Source organism: Mirounga leonina, unplaced genomic scaffold (assembly GCF_011800145.1).
Source record: "Mirounga leonina isolate KUSES-001 unplaced genomic scaffold, KU_Mleo_1.0 Mir_94, whole genome shotgun sequence".
In the NCBI taxonomy this organism is placed as follows: domain Eukaryota; kingdom Metazoa; phylum Chordata; class Mammalia; order Carnivora; family Phocidae; genus Mirounga; species Mirounga leonina.
In genome coordinates this window covers 12448982-12472356 of record NW_023270855.1, presented here as the reverse complement: position 1 = coordinate 12472356, position 23375 = coordinate 12448982, and positions in this window count along the sequence as shown.

Below are 23375 nucleotides of genomic sequence, written 5' to 3'. Positions count from 1 at the left end.
AGTGGCCCGACTGTGCTGTGGATCGTGGTTTATGGCAACCCCGAGCTGAGAGCCCACTCCTCGGCTCCATCTCTGCAGCTGGCTTCCCCGCTCCAATACCTGGGAGCTCTGCCACACTCAGGCACCCCCAGTCTTTCTGTGACCCTGAGGGTCCTGAGACCACACTGTCCCATGAGGGTTCCACCCCCCGCTTAGCCACCAGAGCAACGTCCCTCAGCAGAGCAGACTTCTAAAAGTTCCGATTTTGTGCTCCATGGCTCTATCACTTGTCAGTAGTGGCTGATGGAAGCTCCCCGCCCCGCCGTCTATCTTCCCTATTGCCTCGGATTCACTTCTCCGCACGTCCTACCTTCCAGAAAGTGGTCGCTTTTCTGTTCAGAGAGTTGTTGCTATTCTTTTCTTCGATCTCCTGTTGAGTTTGTAGGTGTTCAGAATGGTTTGATCCCTATCCAGCTGAATTCCTGAGACCAGACGAAATCCAGGTCTCCTACTCCTCCACCATCTTGCTCCGCCCCCCCCCTTTTTTTTAAACATTTTATTTATTTATTTGACAGAGAGAGAGAGAGAGAGAGGCCAGCAGATGGAGAAGGAGAAGCAGGCTTCCCACTTAGCAGGGAGCCTGACATGGGGCTCAATCCCAGGACCCTGAGATCATGACCTGAGCTGAAGCCAGGCGCTTAATGACTGAGCCACCCAGGTGCCCCTGACTTTTTATTTTCATTATGAGGCTGAAGCTGATGGGTTCTTGTGAACTGAGCCTTGGCTGAGACAATTGTGATACAGGAAGTCCTTATTTTATTAGCAATGATCAATTTCTTTCTTCAGTTGAACGCTAAGAGTGAATCTCTAATATGCATGCATGTAGCCCGTGATTGCCCTGGGCTTATTACAACATGCTTTCTCATACAGGTGACACCAGGCTGCAATTTTCTCTGTGCATAGGACATAGCATCTGCTTTTAGTATTGAAGTTGGTGATTGGGGGTCGGTTAAAATAGGCTGTTGAGTGCCTGGTGGGGAGAGTCTTATGGGGGCCACTTTTCCTACTGGGTTTTCTTCTATTAAAATTCTTCAGAGCTGGAAAGTCAGAGAGGACCTTAAGTGTGAGTCAGTAATAGGCTATTTGATGTTTTCTGAGATGTCACTGTAGCCTTGCTGCCTAGGACATCTTCACACCACCACCTGTGTTCTGATATATATAAAATGACTTTGAAAGATGAAATGACTTTGTCTAAATTAACTTTATATATATATATATATATATATATATATATACACATATATATATATGTATGTTTGCTATTTTTGTTTCCTTCCTTAGCTTGTGACCTTGTCAGTTAGTCTTCTAGGCAGTTTAATGGTGTAGAGCATAGGTTCTGGAACCACTCAGCCAGACCAAGGCCAAGGCTCAGTCCTACTGCTTACTATTAGGATTTGGGGCAAGGTTGGTTTTTTTTTTTTTTTTTTTAATTAGCACCCCTCCCTCCCTTTTTAACTTCTTGAGATACATAGAGTGGAGACTGTAATATCCACCTTACATGGTTGTCCATGCAAAGCATGTCGCATATATTGAGCAGGACTACATGTGGCATTATTATTGGTCATATTCTTGTCTGACCCGTGATAGATCTCATGGCTGAGACTTCTTTTGGTTGGAATTTCATCTCCCTGCTGTCAGTTCAGGGGTTCACAGTGTTCAGGGTGGTAGCTTTCTTGAATCAACCCAGAACATGGAATTTTCTTTTTCAAATGCTCCCTCATTAGGAAACTTGATGATGATGGTAAAAAATAATGAAACCAATGCCGAGTAATCTTCCCCCCAGTTTGATTGAGATATAATTGACATACAACATTGAAATAGTTGATATATGTGTATATTGCAAAATGATCATAATACTGTCTAGTTAACACCCATTACCTCATGTAGTAACAATTTTTCTTGTGATGAGAACTTTTAAGATCTATTTTTGTAGAAACTTTCAGATATACAAAATAGTATTAACTATAGTCACCACGCTGTACATCATATCACCAGAATTTATTTGAAACTAGAAGCTTGGGTTATCTTTCCTGAAGGCTAATTATGCAGCAGGCTCTGCACAAAGCACTTTGTGTGTGAGTCGTACAGTATATGATCCTTCTACAGCTCTGTGAGTTTGGTGTCCTGATTTTCCATCTTACAGATGAGAAAGCTGAGGTCAGACTATTTATAGCTTATCTAACAGTCTACAGATAGGAAGTGGCTGAGCCAGGATGCAAATCCAAGTCTGTCTGACTCCCTGGTGCCTGCTTGTAACTAGTATTGAGACCCTCCTGAAAGAGTGGGTAGGAGTCATAAACCAGTTCTTGGTCTCCAAAAACCATTTCACCTTTTCATCTTCTTGGCTGTCATTGTATAGCCTGTACTGTATCCAGGAGACCCAAACCATTCCAGGTGTCTCAGACTGAGAGGCGACAACCCAGGAGATTGGTTACATGGTGTTGGAAGACTGGAAGAAAAAGGGGACATCAAAGTATCACAGAAGTGATAGCTCCAGGAAGTGGTTACTGCTCTAGGGAATAAGTGATGCTACCAAGAGCTAGGTGCTCTAGGGGCAGGGTGCTTAGGGCTCGGTACTCAGACTTGGGGCTTGCTGTGTGTCTGGTACTCAGCCCCCTTGGGGGGTCCCGGAGTGGGAACATTATGGGGCTGCTGCCCTGAATTCTCAAAGACACAGGAGCTATCTGATGTTGAAATAAGGTCAACATGAGCTGAACACAGGAGGGAGTCCCCAACAATCCCCCAGTCCCTCCACGGCAGAGCCTAACAGTAGATAGTGAGCAGGGGCACCTGGGAAACACTTGGCAGACTCCCAGACCAACATCACAGAGCAGAATGGAAAAAGTGGGCTTGAGCTAAGCAGAATGGGGAAATACCAGCCATAATCACCATTTCTATGGCTGGTATGGAGGTCGCAGGTAGATGTGATGGTAGGCATGTATTTTGAAGGTGCAAGTGGGCAGCTGCCTGTGAAGACAATGAACCTAGCCAGGGTAACTGAAGAGAGATAGACTTCCTGCTCAGCAAACACCATGCATCCCAATAACTCATCTTATAATGATGGTTATGATTATAGCCAAATGCAGTCTTTCCACAGTGGTAGTCTTTTGTCTGTGTGCTCTTAGAGATGGAGGAGCACGTCAACCTGCTGGTCACTTCCTAGAGTAATTAGCTCTACCGAACAGTTTTTCCTTTTAGCCACAAATATCCCTAGGACAAGTATAAGCAACTCTGTGGCTAGCCCAGCACCATCTCTAATTCCCTGGGAGACTTCCCTTCCATGTGAATTACCCATTTACTCTTGTGAGAAAATGCTTTAGGTGGAGGAATGTCCCGGCATTGAATAGGGGAGAGGAGAGAGCCTGCAATTTGAAATGCTGAGTGGCAGTTTCGCCTCAGCCAGGCTTGTCACAGGACTGATGAATGGTGTCCTCTCCAGTGCTTCCTGGCAATGTTAAGCTCTGCCACCGGTCCAAACGAACACACACCTTCCCTGTCTGTGTCAGGGACGGTAGGTGGTGCTGTGGTGCTAAAGGATGCTGAAAACCAGGGGAGGAAAAGTGCTACGAGAGCAGAGTGATAGAAATGCAGGGGGTTGGGGAGAAGGGCTTACAGAAGGGCAAGAACATGCATTCTCATTCAGTGTCTTTGCAGTTCAGGAGAGCATTTTCCCTTTCAGATCTGGAGTCGAGTTGGAAAATCCAATTACAGATGTAAGCTATGTTGGGCTCTTTCAAATCTAATTGGAGCTGTGTCAGTGGCCTCTTGCTGACAATGTACTGGGTGCACTGCTAGTAGTAGAAGTTTGGATTTTTTTCCCCCTCTTCCTCTGTTTTTTTTTTTTTGTTGTTGTTTGTTTGTTTTTTTTGGTGGGGGGCAGTGGGGGAGAGGAGAGGGAGAGAGAGGATCTTAAGCAGGCTCCATGCTCAGCACAGAGCCCCATGCCAGGTTCTGTCTCACAACCCTGAGATCATGACATGAGCAGAAGTCAAGAGTCAGGCACTTAACCACCCAGGTGCCCATCCCCTCTGTTTTTACTTGGATTTCTTCTTTCCCTCCTCACCATGTTTTCTCATTTTCCTTGTGTCTTCTTCCCCTTTCTGATACCCATTTGGTTCAATTGGTTAAATATTGTACATAGCACTGTTTCCTGAGACACTTTGATGTGCCTGGCACAGGAAAGAATAAAAATAATACTCATACTTTTATAGAATGGAAATTACCATTTCTTGAGGACATATGAAGTCTAGGAACTGAGGGAGACCCTTTGATGCTCACTTTATCTCATTTAACTATTTAATTCACTCACTTATAAAACCAGTGTTTCTGGAATACTTACTATGTCTTAGGAGCCTTGGCAATTGTTAATGGGGAGACTAGAGCTTTAAAAAGCCACTGGCTTTGTGTAACTTCTCTCCTATTTCAGGGATTAAAATGTGATGATTCAGCCACGTATTTTGCACGGCTTACTCTAATATCCTTGCAGCTCTGGAGTCAAACTGCCTGGTTCTGAATCCTGACTCCACTACTTCCTAACTATGAGAGGTTGGGCAAGTAACTTAATTTCTCAGTGTTCCAGTTTTTCATATGAGAAGATGAGATGATAGTTCCTACTTAGATGGATAGTACTGAAAACTCAATGAATAATGAATATAGAAAAATAACTGGCACATAGTAAGTGCTCAGCAAACTTTACATTTAATTATTGTCATCCCTATTTTCAAATTAACAGTTACTATCTTTGGAAGATGTAAAGTAGTAGTCTTGTCCCCTTCCCAGGTCCCCAGCTATGCCTCTGAAGTAAGCACCAGATGAAAAGGGAGGAGTCAGGGAAGACTTCATGGAAGAGGCTGAATTAGAGCTACAGCCTCCTCTCGGGAAATTCACAGGTGAACTTCCAAACCCAGGAGTTCACATACACTACAGAGAATCTGATGAGACCTATATTCTTCGTTCCCTATCATTTTCATATATATGGACATTTTGCAAACAATTTCAGTGGGATCATATAATCCCCCAAATCAGTATTTTCGGGACCATAAGCCTGTTTAAGAACTGCCAATCTGAGATCATTGGCAGGTTGAACATTCCCTCCAACACCATGAAATACTATAAGAGAGTGGAGCAGGTGCTGTGAGTGCCCCACCCAGATGTCCTTGACCTTACGGGGCACCCCTCTCCCAGCTGTTGTGGGTGTTGGCTTCCAATGGCTCATACCTGACTTCTTTGCTGAGGTTGTTCTTGGCTGCTGTGAGTGCTAAGCCAGGAGATGCATGCCTCCCCTCCCCCCAGCCTCCCCCTCATCATTCCCACATAAGGGTGGCTCTGAGCAGTGACTCACTGATGAAGGCATATCATAGCCCAGCCACCTTGCCTTTGAATGGTTCCAATTCTGTGATACAGTTTACGGGCTCAAACTGAGATCTTTCCTGAAAGTACATTTTTGCCGATATTTTCCCTTGCCCTACCTGACCTCCCTCACGCCCCTATAGGTTTGTTCTGAGAGCACTCTTACAGTAAAACACATGTACAGGAATCTCCATCTGAGTCTCTACTTGAGGGGGCCTGACCTAGGTTGGAGGGGAACTTGACACAGTGATACTGAGGGCTTAAAACAGGAAGTACCAGTGGATGCTGTGGATTAGCGAGAAGGAGCAGTTTACTGAGACCCAGCTCCTTCCTTCCTCCCCATCTGTTCTGTCTCCTTCCTTATTCCCCACTGCTCCTATTGCTCTGTGATGTTCTGGTTGGTTCTAGATGTCTGGGACACCTTTTTGGGGAGCCCACCACCAGCAAGTAATGTAAGTGTTCATCCTGGAGTTCTCTGATTTCAGACCCGAGTTTTTCTCTGAAGTTGTAAAGTCTTCCTGTGGGGATGACCCTCTAATAAGGCTGCTGAGCAGCGATGATTAATGGATTAGGGCTGTGGAGCCCCTACCCTAGCAAGCAGTTTCTTTTGACAGAGGAAGAACTAGGCAGATAAGGGAGAAAGTGCGGAATCACATTTTGGTGTATAATTTGGCAGCCCATAGATCATTTTAATTACTCTGAAATAATTATCTCTGGCATACAGCTGGGTTTGTCTTCATGTAACTTGTGAATCACTCTTCTACATTTGAATAAATCAAGCAGGTTGAAAGGAAGAGCTGGAGCCAAATGACATGTAAAAAAAGATTCAGTGGTAAAGGTCCAGAAAATGGCGAATTTTGGACCGGAAAGAGAAGATTGACTTGGGACGTTGTGTTTTTGTGTCTCCGAGACAAACACCTCTAGTTATTGAAATCAGAAGCGGATGAGTCTTGAGGCTGTTTTAGGAGGAGTGCTGTCGGAGCGGAGGGGGTGGCATGAGTGGGTGGTGGACAAGGACAGCCAACAAGGAGGAACCTATAACATAGGGTTCAAGAACATGGGTTTGGGGTCAGACAGATTGATATTTGAATCCATGGTCCATTGCTTACCATTTTAGTTAATTTAGACAAAGTCATTTCATCTTTTAACATATAGGCTTTCTTATATTACAAAATTAGGAAACTTGACTTTGGTGCCATGTCACTTTCCTTCAGTTAGTGGCTCCTGTCATAATTGCCAGATTATCCTGCTGCTGCTAAGGGTTTAAGGAGAGAATGGCATGTGGGCCACCTCTTAGCCATTGCCATGGTAGACATTACTAAGCAACCACAAATTTTCTATAGTTGAACCTGACTTTGGCCTCAGAATCCTCAAATAACATTTCTAGTAGCTACCCCCAATCCATCCAGGTTGGCATGTTTATTGAAATAGTGATTTCCTGTTGAAAATGTTCCTCTTTGAAGTTCAATGCTCCCATCAGTAAAATGAGGAGTTGGAAGATGATCACTAAAAAAATCTAATCTCTTCTAGTATTTTAAGATAAAGAGAAATGGATCATCAGAAGTTGGTTATTTCATCTCCTAAGGCTTGTTGCTTTGATGCTCTGTAGACGATCAATAACTCAGTTTGGAAACCTGGGGCTGAGAACTAGGCCAGGACACCAGGGCTCAGGAAGCAGTGAACACTCTCATCTCCAACCACCCTTGGCCCCATCTGGCCTCATTATTTACTATATCCTCAGCCTCATACACCAGCCCCTACATAGTCCCACATGGTCCCATTCTGAGAACTAGGTCACAGATGAAGGTCTCTATCAGAGTTAGGAGCTACCTCAATTTCCAAGTCCTATTGTGTTTGAATCCTGCCTGTTTCATGACTCACTGGCTTCCCTGTCAGGCCTTGAAATCTGAAAGCTATAACTGGTCGGAACCTGACTGGCCATCAGTGAGCCTTAAAGATCTTTTTAAATTTTAAATTATATAACTAATATACCTTCATGGGAATAAAATTAGAAAATATTGATAAACCAAAGATAAAGATCGGTGTTAAAATGTAGTTGTGTATTACCTGTCCATACTTTTTCTTAGTATATGTGTATATTTAAGGTAATATTCTGTGAACATATTTCCATGTCTATAAATATGTTCTACCCTGCTGTTTACAATACCATTATTCTGATTTGATTTGTTCCTTTTCTTGCACTTTCCTTCTGTTCAATTCAATTAAAGTTTTTTTTGAACATTTACTCTGTGCTGGGTTCCTGGAGTCTCTGTGCTCCCATGGAGCCCAGAGCCAGGTAGGGGCAGACAGATGTGAAAGGATGAATTACACCTTGATAAGCTATAGTAGAGATCTTTATAAAATTTTACAGGGACACAGGTTGCTGAGGTGAGCCTAATAGGAAAAGAAAGCTTTCAGGGGAGAAAGTTACCAACCAGTATCTATAAGGATGCATGTACTTGTGAATGAGCCTGGCTTGCTGAGGGTGGGGTGTGCAGGAGGGCATGGGGCAGGAAAGCGAAGTAAGGATTTTACATGTTTTAGTTATGACTAGGTCCTCTGTTTTGCAGTAGGTTATCAACTAATGTTTGATGAGTGAATCAATATTCCTAGTCCTGACTTTGTCTCCATCTCTTTCTGAGTCTTGGCTTCAACATTCAAGTGGATAATTGCACGGACCTCACTGGGTCTGGTGACTCAGACTGTCTGTGTGAAAGATTCTGTCCATGTCCCTCTTACAGCCCATTGGGTCTTCCCATTAACGTTCATGTGAACCTGATTTCCAATTGGTAGCTTCTGCTTCTCTTTGCCTGTGAGCTGGGATGGTTTGAGTACACTTGGCCTAGGGTGTCAGAGAATTACTGCCCCCTGAGAACAGCCATCAGGCAGTGATTTACTGGAGTGATCTGTAAATATGTGGTTCTTTCACCCCTCTTTCACCTTTGAGGTACCCTGGCTCCTGGTGATGATAATAAGCTCCAGTTATATCCAATAGTAAATTGCCCTTTGTTGACTGTTTTTGTTTCCCTCTCTCATGCTCCCATTCCCTACTGGTGTGTTACAGGATTCTGTCCCAAATAAACTACTTGCATTCAAATCCTGTCTCAAGGTCTGCTGCTTATGAAGTGACAGGACCATGTGACTTTATGGGGCTAAGCCAAAGACAGCTGACTGTTCTTTCTATAATCCTGTCTTAAAATAATCAGAACAAAGTTCACAAACTTGAAGTGTTTCCTACCAGACTACTCTATTTCTTGCCTAATGGCTCAGGATGAGCTAAACTAATATGCATCCCTAGATGGGGTGTTGCAAAAATAATCCTGTTTCCATGCATCATAAGGTAAATCGATATCACCAAAAGGCATTTGCTTGGATCTGAAGCAGTAGTGAAAACTCTGTTGGCTTCTTACTGCAGCGGCCAAGCTTTATCTTAAAAAAACCCCAAAAAACAAAACACTTCTAGAAGTAAAAATATTAGCTTATAAGTACATCTAGCTGGTTGGCCAAGAGGAGTATTTGATTTCCATAAAGGATGTAAATTCTAGGGGAAGAAAATGGTTCAGTTAGCTAAAGAAACAAAAGGAAAATAGAAATTTACATGTGAGACATTAAACATTTAAAATGTACTTTGTTTTCATGTATTTTGTTTCTGCAGCAGTTGGAATTTTAATATCAAGGGCCTGTGGTGAGGACAGGTTAAAAAGTGAAGAGTGTTTGGACCAAGAAGAACATGACCAAAATTTGTAAAATCAGTGTGACAGTGTGTTCACATAAATAATTTCATTCAGTCCTCTCTAGCACTCTGAGATAAATAGCATATTTTCCTACTGGCAAATGGAAAATGGAATTCAGTGAGCCTTTATTGAAGCTGGGAATTAAACCCTAGTCTGTGTCATTCTAATGCTTGTGGTATGTCCACCTCATCTCAACAATTCCCCTAATACCTTAATAATGAGTTTTTACATGTACAAGCCTCACTGTTTGAATGTGGCACCCTTGGTGTAGCAAAGATAACAAAGTGGATGAACCAGTGTGACTTACTCCCATTTATTTAATATAGTCATATTATGAGTATGTGGGGTTTTGTGGGCTAAAGCAAAAAATTTTGATTTTCTTCCTAGTATAAAGAGGAAGGACTATTGAACTCTTTTGGAGGGGGAGATGATCTGATCTATGTTTTTTTAAAAAAGGGTTAATAAACTGTTAAGAGTTGGATAGTGAGTATTTTAGGCTTTGAGGCCCATCCTGTCTCTATTACAACTACTCATTTCTGCTGCATAGACAATACTTAAATGTCTGTGTTCCAATAAAACTTTACTTATAAAACCAGGTGGCCAACTCAGGTTTTAAAAAGTTGCTTTGACTACTGGGTGGAGATTATAGAGGGAAAAGGAAAAGGGTGGAAGCCTGAAACCAGTAAGGAAGATATTGTAGTAATTCTAGTAAAAGGTAATGGTAGCTTGCGTCACAGTGGTAATATGTGAGCTAAGGAGGGAAGGATTAATTTGGGATATATTTTGGAGGGCAGTGCTGAGGGCTGGCTTTAGTATTAGAAGCAAGAGTTAAAAAAAAAAAAGGATGACTGTTACTTTTGGAGCTCAGACAATTGGGTGATGGGTGCCATTCCCTGAGATGGTAAACTTTGAGAGAGGAACAGGTGCTTTACTTCCAAAGTCAAGTCCAGCTGGGGCTTTGGTCATACTTGCTGTGTCTAAAATGGAAAACCCCAAGTTTCATGTGAATGACTTTGAACATGACCTTGTGGAAATATATTTGGATTGATTCCATGGGACCTTCAGATATGAAAGCACATCCCAATACGTTTTGATTCAGACATGCTTAGGCAGGTATGCCACTCCCTCTCCTGGCCACTGGGAGTGACTGGAGTGAAAAGATCCCAATAATTTAATGTTGGGTACCCCGCAGCAGGTAGCACACTGCTATGTTTAAAACAGATGCTCAGAAACAATTGAACTGTTAGATATGCTTTCATGCCTTATGAGAGATCATTGGCTCTGATTTATATACAGTGGGTTTGGGGCTTAGGTTATCTTTGATTTTCTTTGTTCAATACATTCAAGATAAATGTAATTACAGCACTTCAAAGTATAATGGAAGTAAATGATTTCCTTTATTTCTCTCTTTCCTTGTGTGTGCGTGCTCACCTGCCCACCTGCATGCACTGAGCTGACCAAAAAAAAAAAAAAAAAAAATGCCTGATGTGTTGCAAAAATCCTTAGGAAAAACATGTATTCAGAGCTAGGTATAGTTTGGCTAGGATATTTTCTCACATTTCAGGGAAAAAAAAAAAAAACTGGGGGCATAGGTCACATGGTTTCATAATTCCTGGTATTCCGAAACCTGGATGCTTAAAATTAGATCAAGGGATGATTGTTCAGTATTACAGTAAAATTCTGTGAATTGATAGTAAAATTCCCTTGAGTAGCAAGTACTATCCCTCCAGCTCATGATGCCACTGAGATCTTTGAGTAGACCGTTACAGCATCAGATATAATACATCTTGATGCTCAGATCATTCCCAAAGCAATGATGAACTTTGGAAGATTTTGGGTCTGGGGGTAACTTAAAATATGACAGATATCCTATGAGGCAGAATCTCATAGACTGTTGCTGCATGACACCCCATATTCCATAGGAATCAAGGAATGAATGAATGCTCTGGTCTGTTCCTTGATTCAGAGAGAAGTGTCTACAAGGATTTTCTAAGAGCGTTTTCACAGGTTTCTCTCCAGTAGCTGGCTCTTCCACTATCCTAAAAATAGACAAAACTTAAGGGACAGAAGGAAAAGTTTCTAGAGCAGCTTAGGTTGGAAACATGTCCACACAGTTTTGCTCTTTGTTCCTGCAAATGGACCCTAACGATTTCTCAGCACCCCATGCCACGCACTGGGAACTCTGAAATTCCTAGATTTTACATGCCAGAGTATAAGGGAGACATGTAGACTTCCCCTTCAACACTTAATTCCCTGGGTTATACCTTAACATATCATACACTACAGTTCCTGCTTACCAAGGCTATAAATGAGCCTAGAGTCTAGAAGTATGTTTATTTCCAGATCTCTGCTAATATGGTTAACTGGAAATAAAAAAAAAAGTACAGACTTTCTGAAGCAAGGTACAGTAAAGTGGGGACTGGGGAAAGAAAGGAGTGAAAGCTGAGTTATAAACTTTAATGCAATTAACATCAGTCTGCTATATGATGAATAATGTCTTTCTTCTACCACCAGTAATGATTGGTGAGTTGCATTTTTATAATCATCAAATATTTTATTTATTTATTTATATTTTATTTTATTATTTTATTATTTTTATTTATTCATTTGAGAGAGAATGAGATAGAGAGAGCATGAGAGGGGGGAGGGTCAGAGGGAGAAGCAGACTCCCTGCCGAGCAGGGAGCCCGACGCGGGACTCGATCCTGGGACTCCAGGATCATGACCTGAGCCGAAGGCAGTCGCTTAACCAACTGAGCCACCCAGGTGCCAGTCATCAAATATTTTAAAAAATGGCAGTCTGGAAAGTCCTCATCGGCAGTTATCACTGAAAAATAAGCAAAGCTTTTAGAATTTCTAAACAACAACAACAACAACAACAACCACCACCATGAGGGACACCTCGGTGGCTCAGTCATTTAAGCATCCGACTCCTGGTTTGGCTTCAGGTCATGATCTCACAGTCCTAGATCAAGCCCCGTGTTGGGTTCAGGGTGGAGTCTGCTTGAGATTCATTCTCCCTCCGTCTCTAACTCCTCCCCCTCCGGCCCGGCTTGCATGCTCTCTCTCTCTCAAATAAATGCATAAATAAAACCTTAAAAAAAAAAAGGGTGAGAGTTTTATTTGAGCCCAAATTCAGAGAGCTGTCCTGGGTACACCATGTTTACAAAGAAGAGGGTGCTCTGGAGAAGGAATGTTTAATACAGAGTTGTATGCTTTTTGTGACATCAAGAGTTACACATCATCATGATGAAGGACATTTCAGAAAATTAAAAACTTTATCTTATGCTTCTAGTATGTGCAAGGCTGTAGGCTTTGGAGGTATGAGAATGGAACGTAGGGACATTTTTACTCTTATTTTTAATTTGAAATAGTTCTTTTAGATTATTTGCTAATGTAGCAGATGGACAGTGTGTGCTCAGGAAGAAACAGAGCCCATGCTTTGAAGTTGGGTGAAGTCACTCTGACCTTAGTAAAGCTATAGCTTCCCTGCAAGCAGGGGCCCCACAAACATTAAAAGTTGAAAATTGGGACACCTGGGTGGCTCAGTCGTTAAGTGTCTACCTTTGGCTCAGGTCATGATCCCAGGGTTCTGGGATCGAGCCCTGCATCGGGCTCCCTGCTCAGCGGGAAGCCTGCTTCTCGCTCTCCCACTCCCCCTGCTTGTGTTCCTGCTCTCGCTATCTCTCTCTCTCTGTCAAATAAATAAATAAATAAAATCTTTAAAAAAATAAAAAATAAAGTTGAAAATTTCCTCTATCAACCGTGACTCTGAAAACCACTTTCTCAGCCATATTGTCAGCTCTTGGTTTATATGAGTAAGTTTAAAGTTTCATGAATTTCGTGACTCTTAAAATTAATAAATTGTATTATTTCTTTTAGACTTGGATTAATTTTTAGCATATTTTTGGCCTGGTCACTGTTAATCTACATGGTCAGATTACTTCTTCTTTTGCTCTCAAACTGAAGACTTCCCTGGGGTTTAACCACTAACCTTTTTTGGTCTTGGTCCATAAATAGAGGTCCAGAACGGTAAAGCCATTTGTTTGTTGGTTTAAATACATTATTTTTCGGGCACCTGGGTGGCTCAGTCAGTTGAGCATCTCACTCTTGGTTTTGGCTCAGGTCATGATGCTGCAGTTGTGGGATCGAGCCCTGAGTGGGGCTCTGCGCTCAGTTTGGAGTCTGCTTCAGATTCTTTCTCCCACTCCCTTTGTTCCTCACCACTCATGTTCTTTCTTGTTCTCCAAAATAAATAAAATCTTTAAAATAAGTAAGTAAATAAACAATTTTTCAAAGTTTCATTGTGAGAACACTTAACGTGACAGCTAATCCTCTTAACAAATTTTTTGGTGTTCCATAGTGTTGGTGACTGTAGGTACAATATTGTACAACGGCCATCTAGAGTTCACTCATCTTACTGGCAATGTTTTTATGCCTCTTAACCCGGGGTTTTTACTTGGTTGAGCCAAATTCTCTTTCCACGTGATTTTTTTAAAGTGCTTGCTGAGGATCTATTGGTGGGAAGGTCACCATTAGTGTCTCACCTCTGTGAAGATGTGCAATGAAACCTCGCCAATCTTTCAGTAAGCTTTCTGCTTGAACCGTGAATCTGCCTATTCATATCTGTTTGTATTTCATGTGATTTTAAAAGATTATGAAGAGTCATACAGCAAGATTCTCTCCCCACTGTCCCCCTTTTGTCCCTTCCTCTTTATCCCCAAAGGTAGTACATTTTTTAATGTCCTTGCAGAATTAAAAAAAATTTTTTATTGTTATGTTAATCACCATACATTACATCATTAGTCTTTGATGCAGTGTTCCATGACTCATTGCTTGTGCATAACACCCAGTGCTCCATGCAGAACGTGCCCCCTTTAATACCCATCACCAGGCTAACCCATCCTCCCACCACCCCTCCCCTCTAGGACGCTCAATTTATTTTTCAGAGTCCATCATCTCTCATGGTTCATCTCCCCCTCCGAGTTCCCCCCCTTCATTCTTCCCCTCCTATCTTCTTTTGTTTTTTTTCTTAACATATATTGCATTATTTGTTTCAGAGGTACAGATCTGTGATTGAACAGTCTTGCACAATTCACAGCGCTCACCATAGCACATACCCTCCCCAGTGTCTATCACCCAGCCACCCCATCCCTCCCACCCCCCCATTCCAGCAATTCTCAGTTTGTTTCCTGAGATTAAGAAATCCTCATATCAATGAGGTCATATGATACATGTCTTTCTCTGATTGACTTATTTCGCTCAGCATAACACCCTCCAGTTCCATCCACGTTGTTGCAAATGGCAAAATCTCATTCCTTTTGATGGCCCTTGCAGAATTGTTTTAAAAAAATATTTATTGAGAGAGAGAGAAGAGAGAGCATGCAAGAGCACAAGTGGTGGAGAGGGAGAAGCAGGCTGCCCATCGAGCAGGCTGCCCATCGAGCAGGCTGCCCATCGAGCAGGGAGTCCATCAAGCAGGGAGCCCATCGAGCAGGGAGCCCAATGCGGGCCTCTGTCCCAGGACCCTGGGATCATGACCTGAGCTGAAGGTAGATACTTTACCCACTGATCCACCCGTGGGCCCCTGTGCAGAGATGTTTTTATGCAGATAAAAGCAGATAAAAAAGATACTCCCCCTCTCTCACACAATTGGTGACATTACTGTTTTAACATTGTTTTTATTTTTTCCACTCAACACATCCTGTATTTTTTGTTACAGTCAACCTGTATGGATGGGCAGGATGCTGTCTGCACAGCTCTGAGAAGTGTCATTCACAGTGTAGTCCCCAAAGATTAGTATATTTATGTTAATTAAATGTACTATACACATCATATGTATTATATATAATATAAACAGATAATACTTAAAATCATATATATATTATGGTGTTACACATGATATATTAGTATATTATATATAAAATATATAATATACATAATATATTATTTAATACAATTATATATTTTAAAGTCTACATATTATATATAATGTATATTATACATAATAAAACATATAATTATGACAAATTTCGAACAGGTGTTAAGTATCTTGAGAATGGGCTGCTGTTTTCCTATTTGCACTAACACAAAATAGAGATTAGTAGTGGCCCTGTTCTCTGTATTAAAGACGATGTGAGCAAGATAGGAATTGATAAACTGTATTCCTGGACTGCCATAAATTACCATTTCCACTAGGGCTTCAAGCATGGAGCACAGCACTGTGTTTCTGTTCTTGCCCCACACATGCAGGGGAAATTCTGGTTTATTGTCCTTAAAATACTTTTTTTTTTTTAATTTGAGAGAGAGTGAGAGCAAAAGAGAGAGCGAGCGAGCGTGAGCAGGGTGAGGGGCTGAGGGAGGAGCAGACTCCCTGCTGAGCAGGGAGCCTCATGCTGGGCTCGATCCATGACCTGAGCCACCCAGGCGCCCATCCTTAAAATACTTTCAAAGCCTAAGTGTACTTTCTACTTTTCTTTAGTGACATATCTGTGGAACAAGATCACTTTATGTTAATCTCTTGTTATCATCGATAATAGTCCCCTTGGTCCTTTTGTCAGAGCTGTGGGGACTGTGCTATGTGCTGGGTCTTGTGTTGAAGACTGGGTGATTATCTGACCCTAGAGTTGAGGGTCCATTTGTGGGTTTTCTATTCTGTTCCATTGATCTATGTGTCTGTTTTTGTGCCAGTACCATACTGTCTTGATGATCACATCTTTGTAATAGAGCTTGTAGTCCAGAATTGTGATGCCACCAGCTTTGGTTTTCTTTTTCAACATTCCTTTGGCTATTCGGGGTCTTTTTTGGTTCCATACAAATTTTAGGATTTTTTGTTCTAGTTCTGTGGAAAAAGTTGATGGTATTTTGATAGGGATTGCATTGAATGTGTAGATTTTTCTGGGTACTATAGACATTTTCACAATATTTGTTCTTCCAATCCATGAGCATGGAATGTTTTTCCATCTCTTTGTGTCTTCCTCAATTTCTTTCGTAAGTGTTCTGTAGTTTTCTGAGTACAGATACTTTGTTTCTTTGGTTAGGTTTATTTCTAGGTATCTTATAGTTTTTGGTGCAATTATAAATGGGATTGATTCCTTAATTTGTCTTTCTTCTATCTCATTGTTAGTGTATAGAAATGCAACTGATTTCTGTGCATTGATTTTATATCCTGCCATGTTGCTGAATTCCTGTATGAGATCTAGCAATTTTTGGGTAGAGTCTTTGGGTTTTCCACAATACAAATGTTATGATACGAAGGGGCACCTGCACCCCAATGTTTATAGCAGCAGTGTCTACAATAGCCAAACTATGGCAAGAACCCAGATGTCCATCAACAGATGAATGGATAAAGATGTGATACATATATAATGGAATATTAGCCATCAAAAAGAATGAAATCTTACCTTTTGATCTTGTTTTGTTTCTAAATTCCACATATAAGTGAAACCATATAATTGTCTTTCTCTGACTTATCTTGCTTAGCATAATACCCTCCAGTTCTATCCACATTGTTGCAAAAGGTAAGAGAGGGAAAAATAAAATAAGATGAAATCAGAGAGGGAGACAAACCATCAGAGACTCTTAACTCTAGGAAACCAACTGAGGGTTGCTGGAGGGGAGGTGGGTGGGGGGATGGGGTAACTGGGGGTTGGGCATTAAGGAGGGCACGTGATGGAATGAGCACTGGGTGTTACATGCAATTGATGAATCACTAAACTCTACCTCTGAAACTAATAATACGCTGTAACACTGTATGTTAATTAATTGAATTTAAAATAAGATAAAAAAAGGACTGGGCGAGTTCTGTAGGCACCTGCTATCTGGGAATTCATCAGCAGTGTGATCAGTGCTGCAATATACCTAAGCATGGAGCACACAGAAGAGCCAGAGCCTCATCCCAGGAAGTCTGTCATTTGAGTTTAGGTCCTTAAGTTCTTTTCTTTTCTTCTTCTTCTTCTTTTTTTTTTTTTTGGCTTTATTTAAATTCAAGTGAGTTAATATATAGTGTCTTATTAGTTTCAGATCATTGGATTTTGTTGCCGGAGCGTAAGAGAGAAAAGCCAAGTGGCTGAATGAGGGCAATGATAGTGGACCAAAAAATAGGGGGCCAATTCAAAAGACAATTCTAAGGAAGAAGAATCATAAGTCTCAATGATATTGGCAGTACATGGACATTAAAAAGAAGTTAACCTCTGAAGTGGTCCCCAAATCAAGAAACACTTGATTTTTTTGAAGTTCTTCTTCCTTACCATACTGAGCACACAATTTTCAATTCTATGGTCAGAATTTATTTTTATTTTTTAATTTACTTTTAAAAAATATTTTATTTATTTATTTTGTGTGAGAGAGAGTGAGCGAGTGAGAGCACGAGCAGGGGGAGTGGCAGGCAGAGGAAGAGGGAGAAGCAGGCTCCCCGCTGAGCAAGGAGCCCAATGTGGGACTTGATTCCAGGACACCAGGATCATGACCAGAGCAGAAAGCAGATGCTTAACTGACTGAGCCACCGAGGCATCCCCGGAATTTATTTTTAAATGTCTTGTTCCATTTAGTCATTTTTTCTTTTACAGATTAAGTTTGAGGGATCACACTCATGGTGTCTCAGGACATTTTAAATATACTCTCCAAAGTCATGGATAACAAAGAAATCCCAATAAAAATGCCAACTAATTCTTTTAAGGAGTTGGCCAAGTTGCTACTAAAAAATAACATGCACTTACAGAAAGGAAAACACCAAAAAGAACAACTATGCAGGGGGAGTAAGCACCAGGAGAGATGGAAACATTCTCTGTCTTCTCGATAATTAAGACAGTGTGTTACTAGCACATGAATGGATAAACAGACGAATGTAATAGAACAGAAACTCCAGAATTAGACCCAAATACATATGGAAACTTAGGATATGACAAAGATGGCATCTTAAATCAGGAACATAAAGATAGATCTTTTGGCAAATGATGCTGGAACAACTGGGTAGCTCTTTGGAAAACAGATACAGTCCCATCTCACACCATACACAAGAATAAACTACAAATAGATGAGGAACCTAAAGGTCAAATACGAAACCATGCAAGTACTAGAAGAAAATACAGGTGAATTCCTCTTTAATTATAGTGTTGGGAAAGACTTTTTAAAAATTGAAATATATTTAACACGTAACATTGTGTAAATTTAGGGCATACAACAAGTTAATTTGATGCATTTATATATTATGATTGTCATTGTAGCAATAATTAGCACCTCTATCCAGTTGCATGATTATCATTTCTTTTTAGAGGTTGGAATAATTAAGAGCTGGTCTCTTTGCAGGTTTGATTATAATACAGTATTGTTTATATTCACTATACTGTGCATTAGATCTCTAGGACTATTTACTACTCATTGTGAGTTTGTATCCTTAAAAAACATCTGTAGGAGGAAACCAAAATGGAATACACCACTAGCATATGCACCTATCTGTATTACAAATGAATTACATGAATGGGATGGAAATAAAAAGAAATAACACAAGTAAGTTTGAAAACAATATCTTGACTGGATACTGTGAAGCTAAAGACAAAAAGAACTTCACGTAAATGCTGCCGTCTAGTTAGTAAATGTGTTTCTTACAGGGGGATTGGTTAGCAATTCTGAAACTACTTTATGTGTGTATTAGAATTGGTATATGAAGTATCATTATGAACTCCTAGTTTTGGTTATATTGACAGATAGATGGAGAAATGTAGATGTGTGTTAATGTGTTGGTTACTTCCCGTACATGAATTTCCTGGCCCTGCCTTTGGGAAGGCCTAGAAGCAGTAGCACCCCAGTAACAATGGATGCAACTGGTGCCCAGACCTTGGTTTCTAAATATTTTTCTTTTTGTTTTGTTTTTTTATTTTATTATGTTATATTAATCACCATACATTACATCATTAGTTTTTGATGTAGTGTTCCATGATTCGTTGTTTGCATATAACACCCAGTGCTCCATTCAGTACGTGCCCTCTTTAATACCCATCACCAGGCTAACCCATCCCCCCATCCCCCTCCCCTCTAGAACCCTCAGTTTGTTTCTGAGAGTCCATAGTCTCTCATAGTTTGTCTCCCCCTCCGATTTCTCCCCCCTTCATTTTTCCCTTCCTACTATCTTCTTTTTTTTTTTTTTTTAACATATAATGTATTATTTGTTTCAGAGGTACAGGTCTGTGATTCAACAGTCTTAACACAATTCACAGCACTCACCATAGCACATACCTTCCCCACTGTCTATCACCCAGCCACCCCATCCCTCCCACCCCCCACCACTCCAGCAACCCTCAGTTTGTTTCCTGAGATTAAGAATTCCTCATATCAGTAAGAGCATATGATACATGTCTTTCTCTGATTGACTTATTTTGCTCAGCATAATACCTTCCATTTCCATCCATGTCATTGCAAATGGCAAGATTTCATTCCTTTTGATGGCTAAATATTATTCTTTACATAAAAAGAGCCAGGGCTCCTTGGAGAAAGTTTATTCTAGGGTTGAGGTAGAGAAAAATATAAGACAAACCTGTAACATTATGTGGTGTCAGAAAGTAAGGAAATACTCCAAAGAACGTGGGGCTTGTCAGAAGCACACAGGAAAAGCTGAAGGAGCTGTTGCTGGCTGAAGCTGGAACAGTTTGAGTAGAAAACCATGATAATACTGAATCATAACCCATAGAATCAATATTTATGCATATATTTATGAATAATTGATGAAATGTGTAAATGGAGGAGAAGGGATAGCTTTTCCTTTATGGTAAACTTTTAATTATGTAGACAAAAAAAGGAAATAGAAAATCAGCATGACACAAACATCACAAGAGACAACAGCTGTTGGATGCTAAAATCAGCAAGGGGACATTTAAGAATGGGACTTCCATAAAGTATCTTCCTCAAGGTGATTAGTAACTACAGAGGGAAGTATAAAAACTTTACAGAGGAGAAAATAGCAAGATGTCAATTTAATCAAGTGATTAAACATCCATTAAAAGATATATCAGTATCTTAAGTCTCTTGATATGGTGCACAGAAGGACAGTAATATTCTGTGGTACGTGGGATGCAGGAGCTCAGTGCAATCATGAGAAAACATCAGTCAAACCCAACCTGAGAGATGTTCAGAAAAACAATTGATCATAACTCTTTGGAAGCACCAAAATCACAAAAAACAAGGAAAGACTCAAACTGTTACAGATTGCGGGAGCCTAAGGAGAGTAGAAACTAAATATAATGTGGGATCCTGATAGCATTCTGGTACAGAAAAAGGGCAATATTGGAAAAAGTGGTGAAAGGTCTGTTTTATGGTAGCGTACCAATATTGTGTATCTGAATTATACTATGTATAATTGTACAATTGTAAATTGTTAACATGAGGGGAAGCTGGGTGAGGAATAGATGGAGATTGTGCTGTATTTTGCAACTTATCTGAAGACTAAAATTAGTTTAAAAAAGCCAGTGGTACAAATTGAATCTCAAAGTTCCATTTAGTTCTTTTGTTAACCAACTACATTAGGAGCACCATATTGCCAAAAGTCAAAAGGCCATTGGAACCATGGGGAAATTGCACAAATCAGTCCCTTCTAAAATAAATCTACAGAGAAATAAAATAAATCTACAGATAAATCATAGGGGTAACATCCATTTAGCTATGCATTTCAGTAGAGTTTCTAGGCATCCAAAAGTTCAGAAAATTAGTAAGATTTTACCAGTAGCAGAAGCAAAAATTTATTTTAGAGAGGGTTATTCAATCATCTAGTTCTTTGACTATTAGGAGGTGTCAACCTGAAGAGCGTTTCTCCTTGTAGTTCAAAGAATTAGCGAATAAGGCACCTAGGGTGGGCCACAGTGAAAGGAGATGAGAACAACTGAATAGATTAGCTTTCTTGTTAAGTTAGTAAGAAGCTTACTAATTCTACTTATTGCTTGTAAAGCTCACTCAAAGAGCAAGACAGTTGTGTAAACCTCTGTCTTCTCTTTGAGAACAGCTATCGGTTGACTATGTAGAAGGGCAATTAAGGAGATACATTGAACCAATCCCTGGAAGAGCAAGAGTACCCAGCATTTAATGATTGGGTAGCTTTAGTTTTGAATCCCAGGTCCCTTTGTAATTGAACACGTGACCTTGGACAAATCACTTAGCCTCTTAGAATGTTAATTTGTGCTCTATTACATAAAGGAATTGAACTAGGTTTTTTTTTTTTTTTGAGATATAATTGACATAAAATTATGTCAGTTTAAAGAATGTAACATGTTGATTTGATACATTTATATATTGCAATATGATTACCACCATGTCATGTCACAAAATCATCTTATTTTTTGGGTTGTGGGGGAGAGAACAATTAAACTCTATTCTTGTAGTTACTTTGAAGTATATAGTATAGCATTATTGACTATGGTCACTATGCTGTTCATTAGATATCCAGGACTTATTTACCTATTTGTTGTAAGTTTGTACCTTTAATTAATTAGTTAATTAATTAATTATTTTTATTAATGATTTAATTTATTTATTTGAGAGAGAGAGAGCACAAGCAGGGGGAGTGGGAGAGGGAGAAGCAGGCTCCCTCCTGAACAAGGAGCCCAATGTGGGACTCGATCCTAGGACCCTGGGATTATGACCTGAGCCGAAGGCAGATGCTTAACTGATTGAGCCACCCAGGCGCCCCACAGGTTTGTACCTCTAAACCATATCTCCCAATTCTCCCAGCCTCTAGTAACCACGATTCCACTCTGTTTTTATGAGTTTGGCTGTTTTAGATTCCAGGTGTAAGTGATAACCTACAGTATTTGTCTTTTTCTGTCTGACTTATCTCACTTAACAGATAGCCCTCAAGTTCCTTCCATGTTGTCACAAATATCAGGATTTCCTTTCCTCTCAAGGCGAATAGGGGAATTGAACTGGTTGATTGAAGATGTTCCTTCAACTCAAATACTCTGTATTTTTACTATCCTAATTTTACTATCCCTGCTAGATCAAACAGGTTATGATTTGAGATATAGGCATGAAAAAGCTTCAGGGATATATGGTGGGATTATTTGACCATTTGTAGATCAGCATGGGTAGCAAAACTGTGCCTGAACTTAAAACTGTGCCTTCACCTTAATTTATCAAGTATTATTGTCTACTTACTTTATTCTAAGTCTTGTTATAGGCCCTGGGTTTGGGATAAAGATTAAAACTATGGACCATGCAGCATAATGTGTAATTTTAACTTAACTCATATTCCTTAAATCCAGTGATGCTTCTGGGCCTGGTACTGTGCAGAGGATTGTGGGGGATGTAACAGAAGATTATAATACAGTTTGGTCCTCTCAGCAATACCCTTTACCCTTGACACAGTAAAATGTTTACAAACCAGCACAAGCAGATATCCTCTATAAGAAAAGTTTATGTGGTACTGAAGAATGGTCTCCTAGACCTAGATTTGTAGATCAGTGGGTGGCTTTAAAAGATACAGATCTGCAAATTACCTCCTGATTCACTAGTTTTAAAATGGGTCCTGGGCACCTAAATTTAAAAAATGTTCTTCAGGTAATTTAGATGCATAGCACATAAGTATGTTCCAAAGAAGAACAGATCTTAAAAGACTTTTATGGACTAGGGAAGTCAGACTCGGTTTACTATGGTAAAATTTGCATTGGTCTTTGATAGATTGGTAAAATTCAAATTTAATAGGTGAGGAAGGGGAGAAGGTGATCCAGGTGATAGAAATGCCATGCGCAGACGGTTATGAGGATGTGGGAAAGGGATGCTTTCAATATGAGTGATGAGACTGAGCTAGAGAAGAAGAAAGTATGTGCATGGAGCAGTGGCGACAAGGTTGAGAAGAGGCTGCTTGATTCATTCCAAAAATACTTCTCAAATGACAGTGCCAGTCACTGTGTGATGCTTGTGTCAGAGTACAGAGGCCCTAAAGCAGAATCCTAAGCCCTTCCCAGCCCTTTGTAATTATTGTGGTTTTCCATGCTTACTTTTAAAAGATTTGTTTATTTACTTTAGAGAGAGAGCATGAGTGCGAGTGGGGGAAGGGACAGAGGGAGAGAATATCCAAGCAGACTCCTCCTGAGCACAGAGCTTGACATGGGGCTCGATCCCATGGCCCATGAAATCAGGACCTGAGCCGAAACCAAGAGTCAGACGCTCAACTGACTGAGCTACCCAGGTGTCCCTGAATGCTTACTCTTTATCAAAACTTTTTATTGTATAAATATTTTATTTTGAAGTCTTGTAAATGTCTTTGAAAAAG